Source organism: Suricata suricatta, chromosome 7 (assembly GCF_006229205.1).
Source record: "Suricata suricatta isolate VVHF042 chromosome 7, meerkat_22Aug2017_6uvM2_HiC, whole genome shotgun sequence".
NCBI classification, from domain to species: domain Eukaryota; kingdom Metazoa; phylum Chordata; class Mammalia; order Carnivora; family Herpestidae; genus Suricata; species Suricata suricatta.
The window spans coordinates 61,712,164-61,723,098 of NC_043706.1; the positions used below are offsets into that span (position 1 = coordinate 61,712,164).

The 10,935-nt window shown below is 40.9% G+C and overlaps 1 pseudogene; it reads left to right on the forward strand.

Moving 5' to 3' along the window:
• Positions 1 to 1,995: 1,995 nt before the first annotated feature.
• On the forward strand, positions 1,996 to 10,274 carry LOC115295254 (annotated as a pseudogene).
• The last annotated feature ends 661 nt before the right edge of the window (positions 10,275 to 10,935 follow it).

Sequence of the window (10,935 nt, forward strand, 5' to 3'; positions counted from 1 at the left end):
ATCAGCCTGATCACTGCAGAGTATAGTTGAGTGAACAGCTTCCTCACTCCTGGTATTTCATTTTGTGTGAATAGTGAATGACCTTGGCTTCTAAACCCTACAGATGATTTGTATTGATGAATTTATACCAATTTATTCATTCAATATTTATTGAGCACTCATTATGTGTCAGGCACTGTGCTCGGTGCCGGGAATACATACATCTGCCTGCAAGGACTGTAAAACATAATAGGACAGATTACTGCAAATACGGTTAATTAGATAATGGTGTGGAAAAGGCTATGCCAGGGAAAAGAGTAGGGCTTTACTTAGACAAAGAGGGGTACCTAAACCAGCCTGGGGTGGTAGTGGTGATAGCAAATGTGGGAGTAGCGAGGACAAACCAGGGGGCTGGGTGGGGCCTCTGGGAGGACCTGGAGCTGGACTTGGCTCCTGATGAATGATGGGAATAAGCAGGGGGAAGCGGGGAGGGGAGAATGGCATTCCAGGCAGGGAGATTAGGAAGTGCCAAGACTCAGAGGCAAGAGAGAAAAATAAATATCTGTCCAGGACTCCAAGTATTTAAATGTTAATGGTGGGGAGTGCTGAGAGATGAAAGAAGAGGCTTGAAAGGAATAAAACATACTTCTGCCAAAGGAGTTTGGATTTTTTTTTTAATGTTTTATTTATTTTTGTTACAGAGAGAGACAGAGCATGAGAGGGGGAGGGGCAGAGAGAGAAGGAGACACAGAACCAGAAGCAGGCTCCAGGCTCTGAGCTAGCTGTCAGCACAGAGCCTGACGCGGGGCTCGAACCCACGAATGTGAGATCTGACCTGAGCCGAAGTCGGAGGCTTAATCGACTGAGCCACCCAGGCGCCACCAAAGGGGTTTGGATTTTATTATGAGCATAATAAGAATGCCTCTAGGGGAGCAGAAATGGAAAACTCCCAGAGCCCTGTGTTAGTGCAGCAGAGATAAGACCAAGAACACGGACATTGGGTCTGGGTGACATGGCTTCCTGTGGAGCTTTCTCTGACAGCTTTATATAGTAATATAAGTTGCTTTTGGGCTTGACCTTATTGGGCATATGAAAGGCAGTGAGTCCATAGTTCTCTGATTCTCTAGTCCTGTGGTCTTCTCCTTCTACATAAGCTGCTGAGACCATAATACTGCATAATACTGGTATGCCTCCATGACGTAAGAAGGAAGTAGGAACCATATTTGCCCATATCCAATGGATATTATCTGTATCTTTTACACTGCTGTGGGAATAAATCAAAATAAAAATAACTTCAAACTCAATCCAAGTTTTTATACTTGCCTATTTATAATTCTGGACTTGACTGTATAGTATGGTCTAATCCAGAAGGGAAGTGACAAATCTGATTTCCTGGATTGGAGACTACATCTGTAGTGGCATCTATCCATGAGAGTGTGTGATATTGTTCAGCAGAAATCAATGGCCCAGGTGGGGATGGCAAGAAGGTTGATGCTTCTCTGGATGGCAGAGAAGGGTCAGGGAGGCAAAGATGTTGAGAATATTGATGAGCATAGTAGGCTGAAAAGAAATAGTGCCCTAAAGAAACATTCACTTCCTAATATTTGAAATCTGTATTATTTTGTATGGAAAAAATGTGGGTAAATGTCTTGACATGAGAGGCTTATCTTAGATTATCCAGGTGGGCCCTGGTGTCATCACATGTATCCTTGTAGGAGAGGGGTGGAGGAAGCTCTGATATGAACACAGAAGACAAGACAGCATGAAGACGAAGGCAGAGATTGGAGTTATGTGGCTACAAGTTGAGGAGGGCCTGGAGTACCAGAAACTAGGAGAGAAGCACTGAGCAAAAGATCTCCCAGAGCTTCTGGAGGGAGTGTGGCACCTTGATTTCATATTTCTGCCTCTGAAACTGTGAGAGAATAAGTTTCTCTTCTTCTAGACTCCAAGTTTGTGGTAGTTGTTATAGCAGTCACAGGAAACTAATACAATGAGAGGACAGCTGACGTGAGGGACATGGAGCCGCAGTTACATACAGAAGATGGCAGAGGTAAGGTGATGTTGCTCTAATCGGAGGAAATGGAGGCCTTTATGGGGTCCTGGGAATACAAGAAAAGTGGTTATAGTCAGGAAGAATTTACATTTCAGAGATGGAGTTGGGTAGATGAAAGAAGTGAGAGACTAGGGGTGTGGCTGGGTTATCCACACGAGCACTGCAATCTCCCGGGGTGATTGTGCAAAGAGGAAGACTGCGAATCAGATGCCAGAGTCCTCAAGGAGTCAAGGGGAAGTGAAGGGAGATAATAGGTGAAGAAAGGGTGGGAAGATGCAGAGGGTTCAGGGTGAGAGAGCCAGAAGGCAGGTGCCCTAATGGAACATGCTTAGATTTTTATTCAAGATAGATGTATCACGTTCTTGGAGAGATACTGGAGCAAAGAAAATGCCCACCCTGTCTTTTGAGTCCGAGGTATGTGAGGTGTTGGAAAGTGTGCAGCTTGTACTCACGGATCTCCTGGAGTAGTGTGTCCACGTCCTCTGGAGAAATCCAGGAGGGCCAGGACTTACAGAGAACATTCATGAAGTGACTGAGGATGGGTGAGTAATTGTTAACAAGTAATGTGATCTACCAATTGATTCAACATATAACATCACTTGAAAACTATGTAAGCCTGATGATGTGGTAATAAAGATGCCACATTTCAGAAATTTGCACATGTGCTCAGGTGATACACGTGCTTCAGTATAGCCCAGTATTGGCCAACTTTAGGCCTCCCTCAGTAAGTTTAGTATTGGGCTCATTTTAGTTAGCTTGTGAATGTCAAATTTTAGTAATCTTCAATAACTAGTTTAGCAAGTTACTCTAAGTAACATTTTGGAGAATATTAAAAGGAAGGTTTATGGAATTGCTTTGTCATTTATTTGTCTCTGAGCATCGAAGTAGGGATCTGCAATTTGGGAAGAATTTGAAGACTCCTAGCAGGTCTTTTGTAATTCACAGCAATTCTCCAGACTGTATAGCCTTAAATTAATTTGTATTCTTTTGCTTTGCCACTTAATCAGTTACAAGTCACAAACTTGTATCTATGGTTATTCCTCATTTCTCTGTCTTGTCCACAAATATGTCATGAGAGACTTTGTTAAAGATTCCTCAGACACCATCAGCTTGAGCTACTGTGTTAATGTATTATGTTAATAATATCTAATATTAAGCTCTTTAGATGGATAATTGTCATTTAATCCTCTGGACATCCCTATTAGGGAGGGATTTTAGTATCACTGCCTTAGTGTAAAGATTAGGGGGAGATAAGTAACTTGTACAAGATCAGCTAGCAAATAGAAGAGTGGGATTCAGTCCTAGGCAGGGCTTCAGAAACCTTGTCTTTGCTCATTCCGCTGAGGAGATTTACACTTCCTGGAGGGTACAAATGGGAATGTATGTCTTCAGATAAAAAGTCCTCTGTTCTTCCGTTAAGCCCAAAGGTGTTCTACTGGAGAGAGACCCAGGTGCCACAGCCTTGACTGCGGCTTGCAGCTGGCCCGCGGCTTGCAGCTGGCCCACAGCTGCATAGGTCCTTGGGCAGTGGTGGCTCCTGAATTCCCTAAAAGTGCCTTTCCTTTCCCTGCAGTGTGGTTGGCATCCTGAGCTCTGAGTGCTCCATGCCCTGGTGCCAGGACTGACACCTCCATTTGGGAAAACTACTGGGTTTCCTACCAGCTAAGAGAATGGGGCTTTCTTCTTGCTGCCATCTTGGTCTTAGGGCTGGGAAAAGTCAGATGGCCTCTTCTTCTGCAGAGGAAGCTGTTCTTATGCTCCTTTTCTCTAGAGCTGAGTTTCTCTCTTGTCTTCTATTTATTTCACTTCTACCAGTATCCCCCTCCCTGTTTCTGTCTTTCTCAGTCTCTTTCTGTGTCTCTCTATTCACTACCCTTCTCCTAATCCAGATTCATCCCACCCTTCTCAGGGACTCTTGTTACACAGAAGGAAGATTTGACTATGTATTATTCGCTTTTCAGTCTAGTATCCCAATCTGCAAAAGAAATGTGATCAGCTGGTCAATAATTGTTCTTACTCTGAACCCATACTGGTTCCTAGTGATCCAAGCTTCCTTTCCTAAGCCTTCCCAAATCATCTTTTTGGGAACTAATCCTAGAATCTATTCAAAGTTTATTGGATTAATGTCTACAGATATTAATCTACAGAATCTATATAGATTATATAAATCTATTACAAATAGATTTATATAATCTTTAGATTTATGTAAATTTATATAATTTATAGATAACATAAATATATAAATAGAAATATATATAAATTTATGGGATTTCTTGTTTTCACAAATTTTAAAACAATGTTTCCCTATTGTCAGAGCTCCAGCCCAGGCAGTGGATCAGGGACCTTTGTCTGCAAGTTCTTTCCATGTTCTGGGATGTTGCTTGTCAAGGCTTGAGACTTAAACCTATCTAAAGCAGACAGAAGCTCTCTGAAATTCTTTGTCTATCTAAATCTTCCAACCCCTCTTACAACATTTGTTCTATCCTTGTTGGTCTGAAGATCTTTATCACTGACAGAGAAGCCTAATGGCATTTGGTCATCCAGCAGTACTGCATCATGCATCCCAAATAGATAATTTGCATTTAACCCCCGGAGGCTATCTAAATTAACCCTTTTAGTTTATAGCTGAGGTAACTGACAATAACCAGAAATAAAATCCAGGTTTCTTGACTCCTAGTCTACCCACTTTTTCTTTATTTAAATTAGGTTTTACTAACAGGTTCTCAAATTGTCTAAACAGATCAAACAGATTAGATACATTTGAGACTTTAGGTATTAAAAAATTTTTTTTCTATTGTTTATTTAGTTTTGAGAGAGAGAGCGAGAGCGAGAGCGAGAGAGAGAGAGAGAGAGAGAGAGAAAGTGAGAGCGTGAACCAGGGAGGGGCAGAGAAAAAGGGAGAGACAGAATCTGAAGCAAGCTCCAGGCTCTGAGATATCAGCACAGAACCCGATGTGGGGCTCTAACTCATCAACTACAAGATCATGAGCTGAGCTGAACTTGGTCGCTTAACCAACTGAGCCACCCAGGAAACCCAAAAATCTAGATCTTTAAAGCATATTCTAGTTCTTTCTCCTTTAAAAAACTTTACTTTCCAAATCCATCTCAGACTATGCAGAAAAACAAACACAATACTCAAAGATTGAGGAAAATAGTGAAGATAGTGTGTTGGCATAGATTTTGGCATAATTGGAGTCCTAGCTCTATCAGGAGACAATGGTCTCATTTTTTGAACTTATGAAGTAAATTGATAGGATAGCCCTAGAAAAATCCATTCTTTAAAATTCAGCTTGAAATAAAAACATATCTAAATACTGATATAACAATTTGTTATTTTATTCTAAAATCATATACCTTAAAAAATATGGTCTTCCATAAAACACACCTATCAGCAAATGGGAGAGGTAAAGACTTTCTCAGTGGATGTGCCCTAGGATTGATGTAAAACATGGAAAAGTAACAAATGATAGGGATACTGACTTCCCAACACAGACATTTTCTTGTTGTCTTTCATAAGAGGAGTAATCAGGCTCATTTGAGGCTGATCCTTGTAGAGGGCCTAGAGGCATATGCAGGAAGGATGTAGGATGATATACATACAGGGCTATGACTGAAGAGCCAGGAGAGAAAGGCTCTCCTTACCACTCTTGAGTTCAAATCTACCTTTTTCTTTGAAATCTATGAGTGGACATTCCATTACGGTCAATTTTTCTTCTTTAATATTTACTGGCTCTTCAAAGAATGGAAGAAAATAATAGACTAGATTGAGGAATAAGCTGTGATTGCTGCGGCAGGTAGGATGTCTCTGAGGGATGTTAGCCATTGCTGAGCCAGAGGGAGGCCATATGGCAAGCACCTGAGAGTAGCCTGTAGGAGGTGAGAGTGTTCCTTGGTGGAGAGCCAACAAGACAGTGGGAACCTCAGTCCTACAACCATAAGGAAATTAATTCTGCCAATGATCTGAGCGAGGTTAGACGAAACCATTCCCTAGTTGGGATTCTAGATGACATATCTAACTGATACCTTGATTTGGCCCTTATGAAACCCTGACCAGAGGATCCAATTAAAATGTGCCAGACAGCCGACCCCTGGAAATGATGAGAAAATAAACTGTGTTATTGTAAGCTGCTAAGTTTGTAATTTGTTACACAGCAATAGAAAATAAATTCAAGTGTGTTCTAGGATTTTTCCTAAAATTAATTGTATTTTACTTAGGTTCATTTAATATTACTCTGAGCCGACTAGGTGGATGAGGCAGCCTTAAAACACAGCTGTTACAGTAGAAAGCCAACCTGGGACTTGAAAAACCTAAAAAAGCTTTAGTTGTTACTATTGGACAGGCATAGTGATAATGCGCATGGACATTGGGATCTGCATCCACCACTCTGCTACTTAAGGGACATTGGTTAAGTTACTTAAGCTTTTTTTCAAAATTGAAAGAAAAATATTTTCCTTTTCCACACTTGATGTGTAGTTTAGTGAAATGCTGTGTTTTAGCAGTGTCTAGCATGAGCAAATATCTAATGAATAGTCACCATTATTATTATTCTAATCAAAAAAGGAAAGGCTGTGAGGACAGTAAAGGACCATGACAGCAAGAAGGAGAAAAAAAAAAAAAAGCATGTACAGGGGAAAATGCATTTATATGTAAGCTGTTGCTATGGGTCACCAGCTATCACAGGTACTCAGCAGCCAGCTTTTATTCATGGGAAACCTTCAGAGAGCCTGGAGATAGAGTGAGTGCCATTTTCTTTTCTGCAGTGAAATAGATTGCATCCCTAGGTTATGTGTCAGTCACCCAAGGCCTATTCAGATTCTGTCCCCGTTTTGAATTTAATGCTCTGCCTATCTCCCTGAACCCAAGGCCACTCAAAAGTGAAGCTGAAACTACAGATGATCAAAAAGTGGAGTATACAGATAAAAGGGAAGTCACAAGATACGTCTTTCAAACCTGACTCCATTGGCGGTCTCTGTTTGCTAGGGCTGAGGAGAATGAGTGCCTCCATTTTGCAAGGCTTTGGACATCGTCTCTAACAGTGAAAGCATGTCTATTTATAAGGGACTTAAAAATGCAAAAGAGAGAAGAAAGAAAAACTTGTTACCTCTACATTTTATCCCCTAAATTTAATGGGCTCAACACATTCTATTTTTCCATACATTGGAACAGGAAACAACATGGCAAGTTAAATCTGTTAACATTTTATGTCCATGTATTTTAAGATATAATGGAGTTATAAAATGGAAGATGCTTGAATGAGATTTAGTGAATTTAGTGGTAGATTTCCAAATAGAATGTGAAAGTTTTTTTTTTTAAATTTCTGCAAACTCTCTACGGTGTCAAATTAATCTTTTCTGGCCTTAAAGCCCTTCATTTTGTTTCAACAGAAGCTACACAATGGGTGTTATCTATAGGAATAGTAAACGTTCGTTTTTCCCTAACAACAACAAACATAGGAAAGAAAAATATAACTTCAAAATTTTCATCTAACACAAAGTATTTATTACTTAGTGTTGGTATTTACATAATAAAAAATTAAGAATTGAGTAACCCTCAAGGACTAGCTCTTTTCTTATTCTTTTTGTATCTTTTCCACAGCCTTGTCTGGGTCCAGACACCCAGTAGTGGCCAAAAGGTTCCAAGGGAGGAATGAAATGTTTCAGACTCTAGTCCCTAAGAAGCAGGCTGGCCTGATGGAAAAAGAACTGGATTGAGATCCAAAGCCCAGCTGCCACCAAAGCGTGGCCTTGGCAAAGTCACTTCCCCTCTGGGCTGTAGTTTCCTTGTGTGAAAAATAAGATGGTTAATCTGTTCCCCTTCAGCTCTGACATACGGGAATTTAATGAAGCAAAGAAAATTCCCTGAAGTAGGACAATAGTGCTTTTTATGAATATGCAAGAGAATAAACAGAACGAGGCAGACTTTTGGAGGACGTGCATGAGTAGAAGGGTGCTTTTAGGCTGACTCTCAATCTTTTTGACAAAATCTGCTTCAAAGATGTCGAAGATGTATTGAAAATGCCCCATTTAAAAATGTCTCTTTTCCTTGATAGAAAGGTTATGTGTTATCCACTGGCAGTCATTTTAGAGGGTATTACTTATAGGGAACATATATTTGTGGGAGTGTATGTGTGTATGCATGTGTGTCATCAAATTCTTGTGTTTTTATAATTACGACCAAGAGACTCATCACCATCACACTCCTGTGGCAACAACTCACAGAGCTTTAACATTTTTTTGTGTTTTATGTCTGAAAAGGAGGGATGTGGAAGAGTGGAAAGGACTCATTTCCAGCTGCTTTTGTCCTCAGGTATAAAGCATAACAAGTTTCAAGAGCAAAAAAGGAATGTAAAGGGTGAGAATAAAAGAAATCGCTCTTTGAAAACTAATGGCAAGTGATAAAAATAAGTTACTAAAAGACAGAGCACCTTTTGATACAGAGCAAGCTTTGATTCTCACAGTGCTGGCTCTTGCTGGAGCAAGCACAGAGAAATGAAAGCCTTGGCTATTTCAACCCTTAGACACCTACCCCAGAAAATCCTGCTGAAACCAATTACCAAGCATTTTATAGATTCCTGCCATAAGCTCTGCCAAAGATGCCATCTGCTCAGACCCACCTCGCACTGACCTGTTGGTTTCCTAACTTGCACGTGTACTGGTAGGATGCAGCTGCCTAACACACTCTGCCTGCTCCCAACCCATGCCCCGAGTTAGTCTTACAATGAGTTGGCTTAGATAGCTAATGCGTTAGACAGAAGGCAGTGCATCCTGAAAATGAGGTCACACTAGCCGCCAGCCTTCCAGTCTCTCTTGGGTAATGAGCTGCTGGGAATGCATTGAATGGGTCTACCTTTAAGAAGACACAGATAAATATATCATTTATTTACCACCAGGGCTTATATACCTGACCATGGAGAAAAGCTTTCAAAATGAAAAATTATAAAACATGATGCTGTGAAACAGAACTGTAATTCTCTTGTGTGTTGGAATCAGGTCACTGGAAAGGGAGCCCAAGTTGCTTCTTAGACAAATGGCTTGAATGTAAAAAAGAGAATCTGGGATGTTCTAACTCATATCTCTCCCCACATACATTGGTTCTTTTAGAGCTTTTTGTTTGCTGAGGAAGATGAGAATGACTCCATTGAGACATTCAGAAGCAAGGATGGGTGATGAAAAGCACTTTGGGGTGGAAATGGGAGACTTGGGTGGGTCTGCTGGTCTACTTACTACTAGCCCTGTCACTTGGAGCTAGTTTCTTAACGTTGATGCTTCTCAGCATCCTGATCTGTAAAACAAAGGTGAGAGTATCCTTCCTGTCCACCTCATGGGGTTTGGAAAATTGAAGAGAGAATGCTTATCAAGATCTGAACACTGTTCCCTACAACACACACTGAATGTTATTAGTACTGCAAAGTCATTTGTGTGTTATCATACTTGTATAACTCTGTGAAAGATTCTTAAAATATCCAGACTCTAAGATCAGCACACAGAGACTGTGTTGACATTAATAAAAGCTCAGGTCAAACAAAAATCATTTTCTTGCCTCAGTGCAAACTTCCAGCTCTCTTTTCTGGTTATTGTGGCACAAGGCACCACGAGCAGCAGTTTCCTGAGGTGCCCTGTTCTAGGTGAAGCTGGACGTCCTGCATGGGAACCAGCATAAGTGTGGGGAGTTTTTGGAGATGGTGGAGTTGCAGATCAGCTTGAAGAACTATGACCCCCAAAAGGACCAACACTTCTCGGGCACCATCAGGCTTAAGTCTACTCCCTGCCCCAAGGTCTCTGTATGTGTTTTGGGGAACCAGCAGTCCTGTGATGAGGCCAGGGCTGTGGATATTCCCCACATGGAGACTGAGGTGCTGAAGGAATTCAAGAATAAAAAATTAGTCAAGAAGCTGGTCAAGATGTATGATGCCTTTTTGGCTTCAGAATCTCCGATGAGGCAGATCCCATGAATCCTGGACCCTGGCCTGAATCAGTCTGGCAAGATCCCTTCCTTGCTGATGCACAATTAGAACATGGTGGCCAGAGTGGATGAAACGAAACCCACAATCTAATCCCAGATGAAGAAGGTGCTGTGTCTGGCAGTGTCCACTGGCCATGTGAGAAGATGATAGATGATGAGCTTGTGTACAATCTCTACTTGACTGTCAGTTTCCTGGGGTCATTGCTCAGGAAGAATCAGCAGAATGTCCAGGCTTTACACATCAAGAGCACCGTGGCTAAGCCCTGGCATCTGTGCTAAGGCACAGCTTAATAAACTCTAGTGCTACCACTGAAAACAATTTTTCAGTCTCAGGCCATTGTTTTTTTTTGTTTTTTTAAGAAAACAACAGCAACAATAACAACCACCACCACCACCACCACCAAACTTCTAGGTGGCTGGGATTCACACACCCTTGAGTCCTGTATGGGACAGTCACCATATTCAGTGTGTTCATGGGACATTCAAAGCTTCTGCTTCATATGTCCATATTTTGGACATTGGCTTTGGAGATTTAGCTGGCAGTTCTCTTCACCCTCAGCCAATAAGTTAATAGGAAAATACTGCAGGTTCTTTAGAATTTCTTCAGGTTGTAATAATTGTCCCTTATCTGTTATCTTAGGTCACAAAACATATTTTTATTTTCAAAATTACCCACAGAGCTTATCACACAAACGTGCATCTTAGATAGACATTTTTGGAGAGAGTAGTATGAAATATGTAGTATTATATCTTAACTCATTTTTGAGTATTGAAACATTTGCAAAATGCTTAGATCCCTGCAAAATAAATTGACATGTCTTATATGACTAATTCAAGTACTAAGTGTAGAAATTCTGACTTGGAACATTGGGTAAAATAAAGGTGCCAGCCATGTTTATAAAACATTAAGACTTGGGGAATAGAGAGTAAAACCACAGGG